Source organism: Clytia hemisphaerica, unplaced genomic scaffold (genome assembly GCF_902728285.1).
Source record: "Clytia hemisphaerica strain Z4C2 unplaced genomic scaffold, Clytia hemisphaerica genome assembly, whole genome shotgun sequence".
In the NCBI taxonomy this organism is placed as follows: domain Eukaryota; kingdom Metazoa; phylum Cnidaria; class Hydrozoa; order Leptothecata; family Clytiidae; genus Clytia; species Clytia hemisphaerica.
In genome coordinates, this window is record NW_027104041.1 from 83,715 (window position 1) to 90,254 (window position 6,540).

Genomic DNA, 6,540 nt, shown 5'->3' on the forward strand with positions numbered 1-6,540 from the left:
TATAACACTATGTTACCACTCTTACATTGTTCATTTTCCAATTCTTTTTATTAAGGGAACTCATTTCTAACGGCTCACTGACACTGTAAGTACACTATAAATTTCTAAATTTGAGAAGATTGACGATCGTTTAAAGAGGCCCCAGTGGTTTCCATGATGACGTGATTGGCGTTTTTCAAGTTTATGATTTCCTTGGTGATTTCGAAATCGTAGAATGTATCTTAATGTATCTTAATTTTGAAATTTTTTTTTGCGCGATTGCGTGATTTCAAAGTTGACTGGGGGGGGGTCTCTTTATAAGTTTTATATTTATAATTCTCTATGTGAAATTGTACATCTGAAATCTAAACAGGAGGTTTTCAAAAACCTTTGTAACAAAAAATAATGGTTTTCAGCAATTAAGGTTAATATTTCATGTACCTTTTATAAAGTTTTTACATTTTATTTAAGAGTTTTTCGACCTACCCCAGTGGGGGTCCTATAAATTAATCTCCGTCCGTCCGTTCGTTCGTTCGTCCGTCCGGTCGTTGGTTACCAACTGTTCTCGAGATTGGCTCATTAGATTTTTTGCACATTATAAACCCTCGAATGTGACGGAGCCTGATTTTCGAGAAAAAAATTTTTGGGCAAATTTGGGCCAAAAAACAGGTTTTTTGGACTTAGTGAAAAATCGGATCATCAATTTTTTCTGATTTTTTGCATGAAAGAAGGGTACCATCATAGGTAAAGTATGTTTCAAGCAGATTTTTGCAAAAAACCTTTTTGGCTCAAAAAACGCATGTTTATCTATAAGAATCACTATTAGTAAGCATACATCAATGTTCTTAGTCAAATTACTCAATTTTTTTATGAGATAGATGTATTTTTGCTCATGTGGGCTTACTTTTGAAGAACATGTGTGTTTACACATGAAATTTTGGTTGCTTCGCGTGTTTTTATAAAAAAAACTGGTCAAATTCGATATTTTTTTATAAGTACATTATCAATTACTTAGGTATTAGCTTTTCTCGAGATCGGCTGGTTCATTCTTTATGGCTTTTTGCACAAAGATGCATAACTATAAACCCTTAAATGTGACGGAGCTCGATTTTTGGAAAAAAATATTTTTGGTAAATTTTAAGCTAAAAAACGGCTAAAAAAAGGGTTGGATATTGGATCATTGTTTTTTCTGATTTTTTGCATGAAAGTAGGTAAAAGATGGCTCAAGCAGATTTTTGTTAAAAAATAACTTTTCAGGTTAAAAAAACGCAACTTTATCCATAAGAATCACTATTAATTAATAAAAATACATCAATGCTCTTAGCCAAGTTAATCAATTATTTGATGAGAAAGATGTTTTTTTGCTTACGAAGTCTTGAATATGAAAGAATATTTCAAGAGCATGAAATTTTGGTTTCTAAATCTTTTTTTATAACAACTAAACGACTAATTTTAATTAATCGTCACTATTTGTGTTCTGAATGATTGTTTAATGGTCACGCTCACGTAGATATCAATTATATATGTGTTAAATGCATAACCAGGTAGGTACATAAAAGTATCACTTGTAATGCTTTGAAGTATCTTTTCAACAGTATTCTTTTATACAGGGTGTCCCTAATAAAAGTATCGAGTTTGAACATGCGATTGAGTAGAAAGTTTTAAGTGTGTATTCACAAAATTGTGTTTTAAGCTCTCCCTCTTTTTTCTTTGTCATTACGATTAATTTATACGTTGTAACTACCTTTTGTAAATAAGCCTGTGTGATGGAAAACGTTCTTTATATTTTAGCGATAACACACACAAACTTTTTTACTCAATCGCATGTTCAAACTCGATACTTTTATTAGGGACACCCTGTAGTACGTTCTCATAAAAAAAATATGTAAGTCTAATAAGAATGTAAGCATCTAAATTTTTATTCCAAAACTAATTAATTGGTTTAATATGAATCTTTATGAGTTGATTTATCAGTAAATATTTCAATTAATACTTATGTCAATACTTTTATCGAAACAGCCATCAATGGGATGGCAAAACCATGGAAAGTGTGACCTTGAATGATGGAACTACGCTCAGTTTTGAAGGTAAGTTCAAGTTCCCCTCATGAGGTGATACTTATGATCCTACCTACAGTTTTCTTTCATTGTGATTTGAAAGCATAAAAAAGAGTTTGTTTATTGCCAGCTAGCTAAGTGTTTATGAGAACTCTGTGGAGAATTCTTTTACTTTCGTATATTTGTAACAATTGTTTATTTGTAATCGTATTTTTGAAACTAAATAGATGCATTGAAATTAGTATATATGAAAAACAAAAAGCATTTAATGCCAAGACTTCCGGGGAGGGTACCTTCCATGCCAACCGACAGGGATGTACCGCAGAGGTTCGAAAAAACACTACGCGGAACTTAGCTCTCAAAGACGGTAAGTCCCTGGAGAGTCCTTTTCAATTTTCTCCGAGAAAATTATGAATTTAATGGTAAATATTGCTGTATATGTTGCGTGCTCAATCAAGACAAAAATTGAGTCTGCCATATGACAACAGGCCACTTATCATCGCCATCCAGTTTATCAAAAAGCGAAAGTTTGCGCCCTACACTCACAGGACCCCTATCTTTTTGAATTTTTCATTTTGAAAATACTCTTTGTTTACTTTGGGTAGAGAAATGTATGAAAAACAAATTTCAAATATATTTTAACTATTCAACTTTGCCATTTGAAATCTTGTTCAAAATTAAATTTCAAATAAATTTCAAAAAAAAACGCCATGCCTTAAGCGCATAATTTTATCACATGTTTGCGTAGCTCGAAACTGCATAACTGTGTAAAATAACTATAAGTTTCTGTACTTTAAAAAACCCTTTTTACGACATGCCAGGAAAAAGAGACAATCAATGAAATCATAACAAAAGAAATGTCGATTTCATACTCAAGGGGACGATTTTTTTTTTTCTTCTCCTGCTATAAAATGAGAGTTTGCGTTTGTTTCATTTGCTTTTTATACTTAATGGTGGTGAGGTGGGGAGTTTCTAAACATCGACCAGAATTGGCGACCACGACCAGCGACCACGACCGGGGACCAGATAAATTTGGTTTATCGGGTTTATCTGCTCGAGGCCTGCTGTGGCTTTCAAATGAACCACTGAGCACGTGGTTGAGAATTACTCTAGCTAGAGAATACTAAAATGACTTTTGACGTTTCAGTCATTTTCTAGACAAAGTGACACTTTTTGACAAAAATATTGACAGGGCAATTAAGTGTAATGCCTGTAAACTTTATTACACCAAATATTTTAATTGTACCGAATGAGATGCCTTTACAGGGCCGGCGAATCAATTTTGAAAGTGGAGGGGCCAAATAGTAAGTGTCTAAGGAGGCGCCACCATGGTTGGTTGGTTTTTTTTTTTCTTAGCAAAAAAGTGGGGGGGGGGGGGCCATGGGCCCCCCCGGCCCCCCCAGTTTCGCCAGCCCTCGGGAAGGCCAGTTTTAGAGATATCAATCTCATCAATTATTCTATTGTCCTTGCATTGTCAAAATGACTTATTTTGACAAAATAATGATCTGATGATCAAATATAAAGCTTCCTAAATACATTCCAGCATAAATTTTGCCACTAATTAATTTGATGCCGAAAATACAAAAGGATAGAAATTGACACTCTATTCAAGCTCCAAGAGCGTTGAAATGGGCGTTTTGCACGTGGTTTTATAATCACTGTAGATGAGACAGGGGGGAGCTTTACTCTTCAATTCGATAAATGAATTATCATAAGAGAAAAACTCTACGGTGGAGAAAGAGGAAAAACTCGATAACCCAAATTTATCTTGTCGCCTGTCGTGGTCGATCGTCGTGGTCGCAATTTCTAGTCGATGTTTAGAAACTCCCTGGTGAGGTGACTGGTTTTTGTGGAAAAGTGAATGGATTAATGAATGAATGAATTTGATCGGAAAATTTTCTAAATCCTTTAACCTATTTAATTTTCTGAACCTTTAGTGTTGTATAAATTTAGTAAAAGCGTAGTGCATAATTAAATTGAAAATTTATTCAAGCTAAGATTTCTTAAATATAAAACTAGTCGAGCTTTAAACGACGATTTGAGAACCACTTTACATATCAGTGCTTTTATTTTCTATCACAATTTCGTGATTCATTTTGAAAGCAAGGCAATTTTTTTATTCTATTTGGATAGCATCTTAATTAGTTGTACTTTCTTTAGTTGTAATAGTGTGTACTTTCCTATTTTATTTTCGCTGTTTTGTGTATTAGTTCACTCAAAAATTCACTTTTGACAAAAAATTCTATTTCGAAAACTTTTTCGACTTTTTCACATTCTTAGAAATTTTTCATGGAATTTATTTTTTCACAGAATGCGTTCGAATTTTGTTTTTCGCAATGAAAAGATAAATTTCTCTCTGGAAAAAAATTTCATCAAAACCAAAAAAAACTCAGTCCATCAAGTTGGAAATAAATTTCCAATCCCGATTGCAATTTTTCAACTTTGAATCTTTTTTACTTCTTGAGATCCAGATCTTCATTTTTTTCTAACTTCAATTTTTTTACCGTCACAAATAAAAATGATTTCTTGCTGAGCAAAAAGTTTTCATTCAAAGTTCAAAATTTTTTCGCCATCGATTCAGAAATATTTTTCTCGTTCTATTTGCAAAATTTCAGTTTCAAAGTATTTTTTACCCTGAGTATATAGAGGTTAAGTTTTCAAAAAATATATTAACCTCTGAAGACCAATAATATAAATTTTATGGAAATGTCACTTTAATTGAATTGAAATAATAGACAGACTTTATGTTATGATTCTCTATCACTGACTTTTTTTACAAACCATTGATTACTTTTTGTAAGTTGTGTTTTCAACGACGGGGATAAAAATATCAACTTTGAACCTCATCCAAGATCTTGGATGGTCGTCATGGTTACTTTTGTCTTCGTTGATTGCGCGCTGAATAGAATCTCGATTCGTCGGCACAGCGTCAATATATGATTTTGACCTTTGCTATTCACGGTAAGTATTTTTAGTTCCTGAGATATTGAGGTTCAATTTTTGTTAATTTTTTTTTCCGCGTGAAAAGTTTGAATTTCTTCATTTTACTTCAGATGTTTGGAAAATTATGCACGAAAAGAATTTCACGAAATTCGAACAAATTTTCCAACAAAAACCGAACATCGTCAACTCGTTGCGTGATGGTTATCCTTTTGCTGGTCGGACACTTCTCATGTGGGCTGTTGGTGGTGAAGATCGTTTCGACGTTTTCGTTCACTTGTTGAAATATCCGCAAGATTTTTCACTTGTGGACAATGATGGTTGGAACGTTTTTCATCATGTTGGTCGTGATGGAAAAGTTCGTCATTTGGAAAAGTTTGATCAACAAACAATCGAAATGTTGATCAATGGAAGAGACGATCTGAACAACAGCACACCATTGCAAGTTGCAGCATTTTTCAACAAATATGACGTCATCAGATGGTTGTTGGCCAAAGGAGCGAATCCTGAATTGGAAGACAAATATGGTCGACGCCCTGATGAACGTCCTGATTGTGATGGTGTTACCAAAGAAATCTTTCGATCGTTTCGTTCGTCTTGGTAAGAAAAATTTCCACTTTTTATGTTCTTTTAGGATGGAAATATTTTTAAACAGTGAATTAATTAATTTCCGTGCGATGGTTTGAAATTTTGTTTGCGATGGTTTGAAACTTTTTCAAATGAAATTGAAATGATATTAATCTTATTTTCATCTTGTTTCTATTTTATTCTTTTAATTGAATTAAAAATAAATACTCAGGACTCAAAAATTTTTCATTGAATAAGTTTGGCTTGCTTCGACATCCTAACGAATTTTCTCACTTGATTTTTTCAGATTTTCTTTCGATATGGTTTTTGTTCGTTTCGTCGACGCCTTCCATCAAACTTTTCCAAGTAAGTCCATTGTTTTTTGCCAGAAACCAAATGAGTTGTTTCTTGATAAACAGTTATAGTGTTTTTGATTGAATGACTTCTTTTTAAAAAGCTTTAAAGTAGATTTCTGTTTGGATGAACAGTCATTTAGTAAACATTTTCAATGTTAAATTTACTTTACGTTTATTTATTTTTTCATAAGAGCAAAACGTTTCGAATTTGAAAAATACAGCGCCACAAATTTCATTTTTCCTTTCAATATTCTTTTTAGATTCCAACAACAACATGCATGAGAAGTCAATCCGTCATTTTGACGCCGTTTACGCTTACGTTACTACGTTGCTCAAATCTACGTATTCCCTTCACCTTTTTCAGCGTAAGTCGAATATCACTGTTTTGGAAATCTTTCTTAAGGGACAGCCCCTTCTCACACAACCGGTGGGATTTTCCAAAGTAGCAGACCAAATATCGATGGAGGTTGAAATTCCCGTGTTTTTTTATGGTCGGGGATTTGAATTCTATTGTTTTCGAGCCAGAAGATTTAGTCGGGATGAAAAAGTAGCACAAAATTTTGCAGTGAGGATTAGCTTATCTGATTATTTTCAGCGTGGACAACAGTTAGAGTATGATTTTCCACTGAGGATGATATTTT

General features: G+C 33.3%; 1 long non-coding RNA gene across 1 annotated transcript; it reads left to right on the forward strand.

Annotated features, from left to right (window-relative positions):
• Positions 1-5,507: 5,507 nt before the first annotated feature.
• On the forward strand, positions 5,508-6,260 carry LOC136811804 (uncharacterized). Its single transcript, XR_010847274.1, has 3 exons — positions 5,508-5,576; positions 5,851-5,909; positions 6,160-6,260. It is a non-coding gene; the product is annotated as an uncharacterized lncRNA (long non-coding RNA).
• Positions 6,261-6,540: the final 280 nt, after the last annotated feature.